This window comes from Falco naumanni, chromosome 11 (assembly GCF_017639655.2).
Source record: "Falco naumanni isolate bFalNau1 chromosome 11, bFalNau1.pat, whole genome shotgun sequence".
Classification (NCBI taxonomy): domain Eukaryota; kingdom Metazoa; phylum Chordata; class Aves; order Falconiformes; family Falconidae; genus Falco; species Falco naumanni.
Genome location: NC_054064.1, coordinates 7,280,136 through 7,295,555, shown reverse-complemented (window position 1 = coordinate 7,295,555; position 15,420 = coordinate 7,280,136). Strand labels below are relative to the sequence as shown.

General features: G+C 54.1%; 1 protein-coding gene across 1 annotated transcript in view; it reads right to left on the bottom strand.

Moving 5' to 3' along the window:
- Positions 1-14,866, bottom strand: part of CACNA1E (calcium voltage-gated channel subunit alpha1 E) — a 147,556-nt gene extending 132,690 nt beyond the window's left edge. The window contains 1 exon segment of the mRNA XM_040611360.1: positions 14,756-14,866. The gene's annotated coding sequence lies outside the window, so the exon portion shown is untranslated.
- Positions 14,867-15,420: the final 554 nt, after the last annotated feature.

Genomic DNA, 15,420 nt, shown 5'->3' with positions numbered 1-15,420 from the left:
GAAAAAGGAAAAAGACATAAAGGATTTCCTATCTGTGGGGGGATTTATAAAAGCCACACAAGCATCATCTCATCAGAGGACACTGGTGAACACAGCAGCTGCCACACACTGGTACAGAATGAGAGATCACCCTGGTCCCCGCTTCTTCCTCCCAGGAATCTGGCTCCCTGGAAAAACCTGCCCAGCCTTTGCATTTTGCAAACCTCGGCTCTAAAAATAACCACCGGTGCAAGTGACACATCTTGAGTGGAGCCGGCGAGCGGCAGCCCACAGAACCAGACTCACTTAGCATCGGTGGAGATGTGTTTTGTAAACAGTTTTGTTTTTTTTTTTTTTAAGGTTGCTTAGTAAGCTGCTGATCAAACAGCCAAAGCCGTTGTCTGATGTGGCAGAAATGAAGGGGGGACCCAAGGAAAGGGAAAAATCCCACAGAGGACGACAGAGGGGGGAAAACTCAAGGGACGGGATCCCCGTTTCCCAGCACGTCCCTCCTGCCTCAACTCACACTTTTAAGACGGAGTTTCTCACACCGTATGGACCCCCAGGAGGGGTCCCAGCTCCAGCCATGCCCACAGCACCAATGCCCCCCTCACCAGCTGCCTCCAGAGAGCAAAACCCCTATTTATACAGAAAGCCAAGGAGCAGCAACAGCCCAACAGCCCACCCCACTGCCGGGGGACTGTGCACCATCTCCCCCCTCGTTCCCAATTTCCCGGTGAGCAGGGTGCGATCCCGCCCCAGCTGCTGCAGCCGCTCCCCAGGGGCTGGGACAATTGGCAGAGCACAGAGCAGGAAGAAGAGTCACCCAAACTGTTGCTCAGTTAATCATGGTAATTAGCCACCATCTTGAGTGACTCCCATTAGTTACAGCCTAATTTTCTCAGGCACAGTGAGCGTGCAAGGTTTCAATTACAACTCACCAGGCAGCCAACTGGGAAGCAGCCACCCTGGGCCACCATGAGGCTCATCCAGGTCACAGAAACGTGCACAAGAGGTGCTCCTTCCCCTGGAGGACCCAGTTTATATCCATTTTAAACTGGGTCTTATTTCCCAGCCCTGCACGGAAAGCCTCAGCAAACTCACACCAGCTTTGCAGAGCAGATGCCGTCGAGCTGGAGGGGAGAGGCTTGCATTTTTTCCCCACCCACCACAGGATTGGATCCATGCCCCAAGCGCAGACCAGAGCCGGGGTTTCTCTCTCTGGAGCCGTGCCCATGTGGTTCCACCACCGCACAAACCCCCGCTCCTGGTAAGACTTGCACCCTGCGGCAGGCAAGGCGGCACAGGCACCCTGCCCTGCTTTGGGGAGCGGGCTCGCTCCACCCGCAGGAAGGGGCATGCTCCCCAGGGCTCTTTGCTAACAGTGCCAGCTTGCACAGAGCCCTTCACCCTCCAGCACCCACCCCTAGAAGTCACACACGATGCCTCAAGGATGGGTCAACATCAAGCAAACTACCCCAGCACAGACCAGTTCCCTAAAAGCAATCACGCTGGTCCCAGTCAGAAGGCACGAAGCAGATGGACCCCCTGCCGCACCCAGGGTAACAAGGGGTTAAAGCCCACCTTTTGCCTGCAGCTTGGAAAAACAAGGCAGGGGAAATGTAAATGCTTTGCTGAACCAGAAAGATCCATAAAAATATTAGCCACAGCTTAACTGGCCCTCTCCAGAGATCTGCTCACAGGGGTAAGGCTCATCATCGCCCAAGCCTGCCTACACCTCCGTGCTTTAAGGTACCTTTCCGGCTGGTTTCGTGCTTATTTATAGGCAACAGTCCTCAGAGAATCGCGGGAGGAGATGAAGCTCAACCCCTTCCACAGGGAGCTTGACAAGTCTGAGCTTTCTGCTGCCTGGCAAAGCGAGGAGCAGCGCCGGAGGGAGCAGAAATCAGGCTCCGACATCTCTGGCACCTTGTCCCTGCCATCAGACAGGTGCTTTACATCAGGAGCTCGGTGTGTTTTAAATAGGATCCCCCATTCCCTGCTTGTTCAATTAAAGTAAATAGAGTATTTTGGTACCAAAGAAATGGAAGAACCACAAGCCTGAGCCAGGTTGGGAAGCAGGGATGCTTGCAGATGGTGAGCAGGGCTCTGCACCTCTGCGGGGAGCAGGTGTTTCCATGCCCATGATGCCTTGTTTAGACAACTGCCTGGGAAACCCAATATTTGATTTAAATCCACAAGAGGTGGCCTCTGAGGCAGGGAGCACATAACCCAGCATGGAAAGCACTGAAGTTAACGCCTCTGTGCTGAAGAGAAGGAAAACATCCCTTCTCAGCCAATAACTAGCACAGGAGCTGGGCACAGTTGTGCCTTGGTACAGTACTTTGGGCGAATAAACCCAGCAAAGCAGGGGAGCGGGCACCTAGCCCCTCATTTTGCAGATGCCATATGTCAACATCAGAAGGGAATTTTGGAACAATTGATGTCAGGGAACCTCTGGTCCAACCCACTGCTCAGAGCGAAGTCAGGTCGATGCCAGAGATACTGGAAAGGGAGAAATGCTGAAGCCTTGGGCTGCTGCTGAGCCTTCACCCCCCGATCCCCCGCTCCCGCCCTGCTCATTTCTCAGCCTGACAGAGCTCAGCAGCCTCTCCCCAGGCACGCGGCCTCACGGCTGTGACTAATGGTATGTTTTGACATCCCTGAAATACTCCAGCACTTCATTTCAGCCGCAGGGAGCAGGAAGGAAGGAGGGGACATGCTGGTGGGGAGCCAGCACCCGGAGGGAGGGGCAGGAAGAGCTTTTGCAAAAGCAACAGGCAGCGATAAAGCAAAGCGGCATGGAAAAATGATGCATGAGATGGCCAAGGGGCAGGCTGGGACCTGGAAGGCACCCGGAAAGCCTGTCTGATCTGCCCCTCACCTGTGCCTTCCCTGGAGCTCTGCAAAGGTGCAGGGTACTGGATTTATCCAATATCCCCAACACACACAATCGCACGGCTTGAGTGGGGACAAAGGGATGCTCCACTAGCTCCTAGTGAGCCCGTAGCTGCTGGCGAGGGATGCGGGATTGCCCCGGTCCCCTGCCCAGGCAGGCAGAAGGCAGTGCCCTCATCCTCCTGCTTTGGGCTCTCTCCAGCAGAGCCAGGAAGGTGACAGACAGGGAACCCTGGGGAGGTTAATTAACCAGCATCTTCCCTGTATTAAGACAGTCACCTCCGGCCTCAGGGGGGGCAGCGGAGGCACAACCCCAGCCTCTGGCAGGGGAGCAAAGAGCATCCCAGCCACCAGCCGAGCTACTGGCCGCGACCATCTGCCAGCCGGCAGCACCGGGGAGAGGAGCAGCCACAGTCATGGGGGGGATCTGGCTTTTTTCCTGACAGCTCTTGCTCATCAGCAGCTGTTCATGCTGGGGCTCAGACAGTCCTGCTGCACCCCGGTGGGCTGGCGGGGAAGGAGAAGCAGGCCGCCTGGATCAGGCCCCAGATCTCCACGTGTTGTCCCCAAAGAGACAGACACGGAAAGTTTTCCCAACCTTGGGAAAACTGGCACAAAACACACCCTGCCCTGAGGGAAGAGCCAAGGGATGGCTCAGCACATCACCCAACTCACCCCAATCTAGCCAGCAGAGCCCCCTTAGCACCGGGGTAGAAGAGCCATCCTTCAGGCTGTGTCACCCTGATGTCCACACATCCATTTCAGCCACGAGCATCCTCTGTGCCATCCATGGATCAACACAACCATGGAATGCAGAAAGTTAGCAGGAACTCCAGATGCCATCATCAGGGTGCCACTCACAGAAGTTTGCTTGGGTCACTGTGAGCCAGGAGCCCTGTTGGCAGCAGTAGTGGTGATGGGGGAGCGGTGGGGGGATTGTTTTCTCTTTTCAGCTGTCACTAAAGTCATCAGTGTGGCTGTGAGTGATTCACAACAGTGTATGAAAAGCCTGACTCACGCACTGGATGCGGTGGGAGGGTACATTGACTCAACCACACCATGGATGGGGCGCAGGGGGCTGCAGCCTCACATAGGGACAGTCCTGTTTGCAGCCGGGTCAAAGGCAGCACCAGCCCAGAGATCCCACACACATGCTCAGATCATCAGTGCCCTCAGCAGCATGGGTGAACTTAAGGAAGACTCTACACCTCAGCATCAACCTGTTGCCTGTCCACAATAGGTGCCAAGGTGCAACAGGGATGGGCCATGCTCTCACTCGGCCTTCCACTGGGGCAAGGTTTAAGCTGCTCTGTGTGATGGCAGAGGAGGAAGAAACCCCTAGGTGCTCAAGGGATGCAAATGCAGCCCAAACTACAGTGACAAAACTTCCCAGGTATTCCAGGACCACCAAGGAGGGAGGAAACTCAGCCAGGCAGAAGCCAAGACCAAAGGGAAGCTCCGTGCCAGGGGACAGCTTGCTGCCACCACCATCTCCTCCACCTCCCAGACCTGTAGACATGAATCCAGGGCAGCACAGCCCACCAGTGCTGAAACCCACCCTGCCTGCCTGGCGCCACACTGCTAGACAGCTGCATTGCAGGGAGACCCCCATAAAAGCTGACCGGAGAGACCCCAGATCTCAGTTCCCTGGCACCCCACTGCTACCATGCCGTGTGCCAGCAAGGCTGTGTACTTTGGTGAGAGGGAGCTGAAGGGAACTCCTCCAAAAGACACTCCTGTTTGGATTGGATGGCACTTGGTCTCCAATTGCTCAACGGGTGGTAGCTATGCCCCAATCTTGCCAAAGATGCCAGCGAGGCTGCTAACGTGTGTCTCATCTCGCTGACAGCGCCTTCCGTAATGCTGTGCCTCATCTGCCAAACAGCCCCAGCCATGGATCCGGACCAGGCAAGAGTGTCACCACATCCCACGGCATCCTGAGCTCAGACCTCCCCATCTGCACACAGGCCAAGCCTGGACCCTCATCAGCACCAAGAGCAGGATTAGATCACCCAGCCGGGGGGCGATGTGGCCCATGAGGGAAGGCAGGGTGGTCCAGGGTACCAGTAGCACTCATGTTCAGGATTGTGGGGGAGAGTTATCCCTGCTCCCCCCTCCAGCCATGCAGAGAGCCAGCAGAGCAAGCACCAAAACACACGCTCTGCAACGCAACAGCAGCTGGGAGAGCTGCAGGAACAGGGCAAACAAACCCTGATTTTGGGGACCACTCATTCATCACTGCCATCAGCAACACCTGGGCAGGGACCAGACTTCAGAGCAGCACCCGGACCCACAGAAAGTGGCAACTGGGTGCAGAGACACAACAGAAAACGCTGGGTGCCCAGGGCAGGCTGGGGGTGGGGAAGGGGGGGGGGGGGGGGGCGGCTGGGGGCACCCATGGACCCTGCATGCTCCCAGGGAAACCAGGAGATCCTGCACATTTGGGAGGCCTTGGGCTGGCAGAGGAGGGCTGATGCTGAAGGAGCCCACCACCCCCCACCACCACTGCCCCTGCACCCAAGCAGGGGCTCTCCAGAGAGCTCTGAGCACCCAGGTGCTACAAGCAGGGGAGAGAGGGGGCTGCAAGCCCCCCACCCGGGGCAAGAGGCAGGGCAGCCCGCTGGCACAGACACACACACATCCATCCCGCTCCTTCCCAAGGGCAGCGGGACCCCCGGCCCCACCGCCCCGGAGCCGCGGCACGGCTGACCGGCCGCCCCCCCCCCCCCCCCCCGGCCGGAGAGCCACCTTAAGCGCACGCTGTGGTCCCGCCGCCCCCAGGCTGCCTTAATACAAACTTTGTCAGAGCTCTCCCGGCACGGCCAGCCCCGGCCACCAGAAACCCTCGGGAGGGGGCAACACCGGGACTCGAGCTTCAGATTTGGGGTCCCGTCCCCCCCCAAAGGGCAGCGCTCCCCGACCCCCAGCCCACCTCTCCCCGCTGGCTGCCGCCGGCTCCTGCCCCCGGCGCCGGGATGAGACAAAAGCCGCCAGAGAAGGAAGGAGAAGAGATGTCCACCGAGACCGAATCGCTCAAAAAGAGGAGGAGGATGGAGAGAGCCTCCGCTGGCGGGGACCGCCGTCTCCCGGCCGTCCCCAACAGGTAGCAGCGAGCGGGGGGACACGATGTCCCCACGGCGACAGCGTTTGTCTACTTCGGGAGAGGGAGCGGGGGCTCCCCGGGGCCACCATCCCCGCTTACCTGGGAACGGAGGCATGGCTTCTGCGGGAGAGCTGGGCGAGGTCGGGATATTATTCCAGAGACATTATTTGTAATAGAAAGGGAGGAAAAGAGCCGGAGGGAGGGAGAAAAGGAGGGAGGGGAGGGGAAGGAGGGAGGGGGAGACAAGAGGAGCAAGGAAGGAAGGAGAGGGGGAGGGGGGATAAAACGAAATATATATCTAAAAAAAAAAAAAAAAAGGAGAAAATAGAGACAGTTAAAATCTGTCTCCTGCCCACACAGTGGAGAAGAAATTTCTGACAATCGGAGAAAGGAAACTCGCACATATACCGGGGAGGGCGCAGATGGGGGATAACAAAGGAGGGAAGGAGCCGACCTCCACCAAAACAGAGCAGGAACTGTCCGGGCACACCCCCCTTGCACACACACCAAGGGTAAGGACCGGGTGTCCAGCCGAGCAGACAGCCACTTCTCTGCCCACCCAGGCCAGCTTGGCCACCCCAGGCTCAGCCACCCACCCAGCCGCAGCTCCCAGTCACCTGCACCCCCAGCACCGGGGACTGCTGGCAAAGGACCCCCCCACGCTACCCTGCCAGACAGTGCTGGTGCTCCCCAACCCCTCTTTCGCAACCCAGGTCTCTGCTTTTCTGCACACACCTTGTTCCTGGGGCATGGGGACCTCCACAGCTCTTCCCATCCAAAGCAGGCATGAGTTTTCCAGCCACCACATACCCATGCAAAACATGACGCTGCACTCCCTGCTCTTCTGCGATACCAGGCCTCCCCTTAACCAGCAGCCAAAGCAAGGGCAACTGTGGGGACATGGAGGTACATGGCCTTCCAGATCAGCCAGAGGTTTACCCCACAGCATCTAAGGACTGCCAGTGGGAAGGAGTTGTATACAAGGCCTCCTCTTAAATCATGTTTGCAGGGGTGCATCCCCACCGCTTCTGCCTGGGCTCCATTTTGCTTTCCTGGGCAGCGCCCATGGACAACTGGACCTGAAGGTGCAGGCTGGAGGAGCTGGAGGTGACACAGGGTCTCTGCATTCCCATCGAGGAGACCCACAGCACTGCCACAGCTGCCCAGGGATAATACTAAGGGGCTGCTGCACTACGGCAGCACAGAGCTCTATTTATATTCCACCTTAGCACATGCAGGGAGAAGTCCTAGCATGGCACAGCTCCCTCCACCCCAGCTCAGCTGGTTTGCACAGGAGTCCCCCTAAAGCTTGTCATTGCTGGCTTCTCTGGGAAACAGCCCACTGCAGCCTCGGCCAGGGGTTGTTTGGGTGGGCAGGATGCCCCCACGCCCCTCCAGCTCCTCCCTTTCCTTCCACCACACTGTAAAGCACCCCAAGCAAACCTGTGCTGCTTCATAGCACCCAGGAGCATCCAGGGCTTGAGGTGCTTCCAGGGCCAGCCACTGTCAGTGTTGCTAACATTGTCCCGAAGCTGCCCCTGTCCTCATGCTGAGCCCCAGCACATGCTGCTGCACAGCACACAGCCCCTGCCCCAGCGTATACCTCACCTGCATGGGACGGGCACAAGCAGCATCACAGGTGCACATCACCCCAGAGAACCAGGGTACCAGGCTGTCTGGGGACAGCTTATGTCACTGTTGCTTGACCGTTGCAGGGCTCTACCATGCCTCACCAGCACCTCTGGGGCTGGGGAAGCAGCAGAGCTCAGCATCCAGCCACCCCCTCACAGGGACGCCCACTTGTGCCACCCAGCCTGGGTGCTGTCTCTTTAAAACCTTCATCCCTAAATCTGAATGAAGCTAAGGGAAGAAAATCCTGTAGACAAGTGTTTCATTTAAATGTCTTCTCCAGCGCTCCTGTTCATTCACGCACTCCGTGAGCATGCTCCTGCCCCGGCACGCTGCTGCCCGCACCTCAGGGAGGAGGCACAGGGAAAACCTGCAAATACCCATCCTCTTTGGGATGCATAGAAATCCCCCAACCAACTACCAGGACGCTGCACACCAAAATCCCAAGTCCAGCCCAAGCAAGGCCATCCTGACATGTGCAGATGGGAAAAAACATGCTGCCAGAGGGTCCGCTCACAACAGAAACCCCATTCCTCACCATTTTTTCAGCGTTTCTACAAGCTGGCACTGGTAGGGATGCAAATGCACCCTGTATGAGCACACCCCTCCAGCCCCCCAGGGAAATGGCTTTGACACCCTCTCACACACAGTCCTGCATGCACGCCGCCCCCAAATCCTGCCCTGCGCCTCTGACAGTCTCAACGTGGCAGCCAGCCTGAATGCATTGAGACAGCTTCCTCAGTGACAAGCCCAGGGTCTTTATTTAAATAAATATATATGTATATGTTGATACTTGGGGACTGGTGATGCCTTGGATTCAGATGTCTCCATGGTTACCTGCTCGTGGTGAGAGCTGGGGGTAATTGAACTCTGGGGGTTCACCATTCATCTCCCATCTCCCTCTCCCCATCCCCATGGCTCCGCAGAGTTCTGCCTTCCCAGACAAGCACCGAGCCAAGGCCGCTCCCAGCTCCCTGCTAGCGCAGCGGGAGGGGGAGGAGAAGCAAGGTTCTCCCTGAGAACTCATTACGTGAATAATTTTGTCAGCTCGGCAGATGATTAGACACGAATGCAGATCAGCTTCCCCATCCCGAAAGAAAAGACAATCCTGATCGGCACGGAGACAAAGCGGAGCATCTCCTCCCACCACCCAGCTAGACAGGAGTGAAATATGGCGAGACGGCATCAGGAGCAGCGCCGACATCCCAGTGCCGAGCCGCTGGCGCCTCGGGGGAGTGAGCAGCAGAGGCAGCAGCACCCACGGGCTGACAGCTCTCCCCGCAAGCGTGCGAAGGCAAGGCAAGCGCCCAGGTTGCAGGTTAGCAGCCCGAGGTGCCAGCTGGAAAGAGCACTAAAAAAAAAAAAATTAAATGCAGAACTGCAAAGCCCAGCTTGATAGAAACTACCATTTTTATTTTTTTTTTTACACCCAGGAGCATCCAAATTTGCTTGGCCCTGAGCTTCATGGAAGCACCCAGAGACATCCAGTGCATTGCCCAAACCCAGCACCACTTCATTTACAGACGCTCCCTGACCTGATCTACATTCACTGCTCGCTTGCTAACCTCTTATTCCCATATAGCAGCACTGTGTCATCGAGTAATCCCAAGGACCTCTAGCTTCCTAACACCGCTTTCCGTCCATGCAGTGCAAAAGCCTAACTAGCTTCTCTTTTCTTCTCTTCCTTCCCACCCGCACAGCCACGAGCACTTTGGATGTGGACTAATTGGAGACAGTTCAGAGGGCAGTAAAGAGAGCGTGCAAAAGGCAGCAAAACACAACCTGTTGGGGGAAAGTAAAAAAAACAAACAAACAAAAAAAAAAAAAAAAAAAAAAAAAACATCCCAAAGGAACTGAATTTGTTTAGTCTGGAAATCAGGAGGCAGGAGAGACAGGATAGCAGTCTTCAATTATGTAAGAGGTTGCTGCAGAGGGTGTGGGAATAAATTGCGCTGCATCCTCACAGGGAACTGGACAAGAAGTAATGGACTGTAAATTGTAGATTGGACACTAGGAAAAGAAACCTCAGGAGCAAAGATTATTTAAGCTTCAGGATAGGCAGCTGGGGAGCTTCTGGGGTTTGAGAGCAGGTCTAACGCTGATGAGGTGGTCTGGATAAAGCGGCTCCCATTCTGAGACAAGGGAAGGGAGCCCTTGCAAGGTATGCTCCTGCCCTGGGTTTTAGCACCCAAAGGCTGGTTCAGGCTAGCTTTGCACTGGTATCTGCCAAGCATGAGGGGACCAGCAGCTTTCCTGGGGGCAATGCAGACCACCTTATGCCCCCCACCCAGGTAATTCTGCCTCCACCTGCAATGCCCACAGTGTTGCAGGTAACACAGCATCTCAGCCTGCCCTCCCTGGCACAGGCTCAGGGCTGTGCTGGGGCAATAGAGCGCCCAGCCTCTGTCCCACATCTATCTGTCCATCCCATGCTTAGGACCCACAGCACATCAGGGAGCACCGTGCAGGTACCACCTCCCCTCCCAGGATAGCTGCAGCAGGAGGATATTGCCCACCCTCCACTTCCCAGGAGAGTGCAACCCTGCACTCCATCTGGGTCATCAGTATCTGTCACGTTGACTAGTCTGGGGCAGAAAGTGCAGCCCCTTGTTTTGTTAGACACATGCCTCCTTTCTTGAGTTTCACACTGGTGGAGTTGATCTGTGGGTTTTCCTACTCAATAGGCAAGTGTGTATTTCAAACCGAGCTAAAAAGAGGACATGAAGCAAAGGCCACCTGAAAGCATCTTTAAAAACAAAGGAGCAATGTGTATTCAACAAAGCCTCCAACCCAGCAGATGACAGCTACTGGAAGTGCCTGTCAGGGGTCTGCCAAATTGTCTGCTGGAGTGGCGAGAGCTGGAGAGACTCACCACAATGCCATGGACCAACGGGGGGAGCAAACGCTGCTCTCCCCAGGAGACAAGTCTGCAATTGCCATAGGGAAGAGAAATAGGGTAAGGGTTACTGTGCAACTTCCACAGCTGGTAAACACTCAGAAACCTGTGAAAATGCCTTGGGCTGGGAAAAAAAAAAAAAAAAAAAAAAAAAAAGCACTTTCCAGTAAATGCCACATGCTGCACCGATGTCCCCATTGAGGTTTGCTCCCAAGGGCTTGCACACACCAAAACACCTACTTCTGTTTAACAACAGGAAAACCGGTGAAAGTTGAAACATCTTTAATGATATTTACTCTAGCACAATAATCTGAAGAAGGACAAAAAAGGGGGGGGGGGGGGGGGGGGGGGGGGAGAATGATCTAAGTCTGAGGATGTTTACATGAAGTGAGACTAAACTTTCCCAAAACCAGACTATCCTCCCTTGAAAAAAAAAAAAAACAAAAAAAAAACACACACACCACTTCAGTAACAGAAACTTCTGCAACTGCTGCAAAAGGAAAATACATAGTGCAGTGGGAGGCAGACAAAAGCATGGACCACACTTCTGGCCAGCTGAATCACAAGGAAGCTGCACCCTGAACGGGATGATCAAGAAACACTAAACTGATCTTCTGTTAAAAAAAATAATCATCTCACTCATCCATGAGCTCTTGCAGACTGCAAGAAGCAATATCAGCAAATTCCCCCCCAGATGCTTTGGTCAATTAGGTTAATGACCAGAGAGGCAACAGTCCCAAGTCACTGGGAAAGCTGAGCCTGCAGAGATGCCTTTGCCCTGCGCCTGCTGCTCCACCTCAGACCTGTAGTTTATATTCCAGTTACAAAACAAGTGCGGCTCTCCGTTCCCAAACTCCCATCTTTTAGCTGAGGCATATTTTTTCCTGGCACTTGTTCTGCTTCAGTACCCAGGGTATAACTACACCTCTTGTGTTTAAAATGTATCTGCCATCTGGAAAGCACAGAGACACCCGTACCTTTGCTCTGCTCCGATCCGACGGCAGGCGTCTGGATTTCAGCACACATTTTTATCCATTTCCCCACCCCCGCCCCCCCTTATTCGTGTCTGAGCCGTTTGACTAAAACCCGAGCCGTTTCTCAGGGTCTGTCTCACAGCCCAGTCAACACGGAGGGAACCGGTGCCAAAAACCCATTTCTTTCTGATCTGATTGTTTGTTTTCCTGCCTCTCCAGTTTGGGATTTTTGACAGGGAGCCATGTGAAACCAACTGCTCATTGTTTACTGGGAAGCCTGGGGCTTCGTTTTAGTCATTTCAATCGCAAAAAGACTGGAGGACACCACAGAAAGTCAACTAGCTCCTTGCAATAGCCTGTGTTTGCAAAGCTCTTTGGTGTCCACACATGGAGGAAAGCCAACCCCAATGAGTACCCTGGGGTGTCATTGCTGGACCAGACCAAGGATGCTCCTGCTGCAACGCCCAGTTACCTCCTCGCCTGCTCCCACAGCTCATGCCTACACCAACACCCCAGCCAAGGTACCTCCCCAGATCCACCCCTGCTCCGTATCCAAAAGCTGCAGCTGCTCAGGACAATTTGGAGAGAAGCACAACAGAGCCAGAGTCCCTGGGTGGGCAGCCTAGCAGGTCCATCGTCTGGATGACGTCTTTCCTCCTCCTCACGCTCAGGCAGGATGGGCAAGCCCTCACCCTAGGGTTGCTACAAGCATTGAAGAGCCAGGAATCAAGTCACCTCCCCACAGCAGTCCAAATGTACAAGCTCCCTGGCTGTGTGGCACTTTTTCCAACAAACCTTTAATGACGCTTTTGAATCCACTCCAAGCCAACTTGTCAGCATCCCCCTGACTGCAGACCAGAACAGGATGTGTTATTTCAAGAGAATGAATAAAACCAGTAGCAAAGTCCCTCAGCACCCGCTGGCTGCTCCACCCCAACCCCAGGGCTCACCCAGGTGGGTTTCAGCCAGAGCTTGGTAGATTTTCCAAAGCAATCCCTACTCCTTTCCAGGCCACTGCTTCCCCACCCCAAGTACTGCACAGAAGGGGGTCCAGCTTAGCAAGCACTCACCATCAGTCATCACCCATCATCATTTTGGTCTCCTGTCCTCTTCATTATGTACTGCTGCTCCGTCAGCTGCAGACCTCCACCAACAGCTTTGTTGTCTTTCCCGTTACTAAAAATATTATTAACGAGCACAGCTTAGGGCTGTGTCTGAGACTTCTCCTGAAACACCTTCTAGTGCTTCTTCACTTACAGTAACACTGAAGCAGACCAGAAAACCTTTTACCCACTTCAAATTATGCTTGACTTGAATAGGAATGATATTAGAAGGGCTCCTAAATCATTGCTTTTAAGTATTATCTTTGTGATGTTATGGGCAACATAACAATGTTAGCTCATCGTGGCCCATTTTCTATGGCTACCTGTGGACTGAAACAAGTTACACCTTCCTCCAGTCCATGGGCAAGGCTAGGCTCAGCCATTCTGTGTTTCCTCAGCCAAGTTCCGATGTTGAGAGGCTGACGTGCTCCAGTCACCGAGTGCATAAGGCAAGGATCGCAATCCTCACTGTCCCCAAAATTCACATAGCGTCAACCAGCACTCACAGAAGCCCTCAGCCAACCCTGCTGCTATTCTTGACTCAACATTGTATGTTCCCACCCTCGCTCATAAAACATTTACCTTCAGCAGATGAAGAGGGGTTCAGTATCTTCTTCAGCTGCAGTACGCAGCAAGTTTGTTGTAATCTGTTATGATTGTAATCTGGTTTTATCTTTAGAAAGTCAACATTTAACAGTTCTGCCTTCTCTGAACCACGTTTGTAGGGTAGCAGAGGATAAACAGGGCTTTTGGGGGCTGGTGGCAGCACCCACCCATAGCAAGAGCAGGGCAGCAGATGCTGCAGGTTGGCCAGTCTGCCTTCATCCTCCCCATTTTCTGTAGCCTTGGCCTGAGCAGAAGGGGCAGTTATGCACAGCCTGATCCTCGCCCCCAACTTCCAGACCCAGGAACCACATGAAGCTCAAAAGCCATAATATCTCTTGTCCCAAATACATCCACTCAAACACCCGAAGACCAGCTGCCCCAGAAGTTTTCACAGGCTGTGCCTGATCCACTCAGTTGGGTTGTCCTGGAGCTTGGCAGCTCGAGCCCAATTCACCTGCTTTGATCAGGAGAGATGTAGCATGCAGCATCCTTTCCACCTGTTTTGATGTCCAGGAACGCACCGGATTTTATTTTCCAAGCTTTTAACCAGGGGATTTACCCAAGAGACAACCAGCTCACCCAGCAGCTCTGGTCCCCATCACTGCCATGCATTTGAAGCCACGTGGCTGCAAAGTGACCTTAACACTGCGGTGGGGGTGACTACACCCATCACACCAAGTCCTGAGATGACCCCCACACTGCCAGCCTGTATATAAAGGCACCAAGAAAGCTGAAGACCCTCTGAGCAAAGCCCAGGGCAGGTGATGGCTCTCCCCAGGGCTGAATCTGCCCAGGGAGCACGGAGGCATGCACCGCACCGGGCAGCTGGCACACCCCAGGGCTGCTCAGGCTTTGAGGCACCGTTCCAACACATGATAAACAATATTAGTGAAAAATTGCCTAAACAGATCCAAATAGGATCCTCCTGCCAGCAGGCAGGGAGGGCTTCTCGCTGCAGGAGGCATCCAGAGACACATTTGAGCAACAGGGAAATAGCTTATAGTACGGAATAGCTTTTTTTGTCGTCTCTCTCTCTTCCTGATGCTGCTCATCTCAATCCCAGCCACCAAGCAGTCTCTCCTCTACACCAAATGGACCTTTTCTCCCTCCATTGCACTCCTGGTGGGACAGCCAGGACTTTAGTGGATGCACATTCACATACTACCTCTTAGAGAGGCATCTTGCAAAGTCTCCTCTATATCCCCACCCCTGCCCCAAGGGAAATTCATATTTTAGCCCCAAGGACCCCAACTTTAAGCAAACTTAAGACACAGGCTCCACAAACAGACAAGTCCTGCACACTGCCTCTGCCCTAGGCATGTGGCACTGCCCGGTGTTTTGCTGATTCACTGGATACCAAGCAAAAATGAATTCCAAATCAAATATAAGGTTAAATGCAGTTTGTTATATTACACTATAATAAAGGAAAACCAGCATGCAATATGATAGAAGGAAACAGTACTAGTTATTATGCACACTATGATAAAAGAGAAACAGGAGCAAAGCACCAGATAATTGCTGCAAAGCGCTACAGAGACTAAGAAAAGGAGACATCGCCATTTACTACCTTCACATCACCCAGGCCCGCCCTTCAGCTGGGAGCCCCGTTGCAGCCAGCGCCAGGAGCCTCTCCGTAACTGGGAAAATTTCCACATGGTGCATCCACCCATAGGTGAGGCTTCTGGCCCAGTCCCGGAGCTTGCCTGCCTTTATACTCTGTGAAAAGCAAAAATAGCTTACACACCTGGTGTATGTAAACTTTTAAGTTTAGGCTAAGTGGCAGCATGCGCTCCCTCGTGATCCATAGGGTTCAAACACGCCAGGGACACTGGCCAGATGCCAGTGCCCAGTGGAGTTACTGTCATGACACAGCTGCACACAATATCTATTTTCTGGATGTTCCTGTCCATATCTTGCTTGTTCGTGGGCTCAGGACAAACACCACCCGCCCATTAAAGCTGTCCACAAGCTCCCTGAGCCCACTGCCCAAGTGAAGCGACCCCTAACTAAAGACAAAGGCTTTTTCCTAAGCAGTAATCAATTTAATAATTTTTTCGCACAGGCAGGGAGCAGGGTGCTGGAGCAGCAGGGGGGTTTGGGCACCCAGAAGACAGGGACGAGGGAGGGAGCGATGGGTGAGGATCCGCAGCAGCCGAAGCCGGCAGCACTCCCAGAGCTGCCTGCAGAGCCACAGGCATTGTTCCCAGTGCTTCCATCTAATCCCCAAGCACT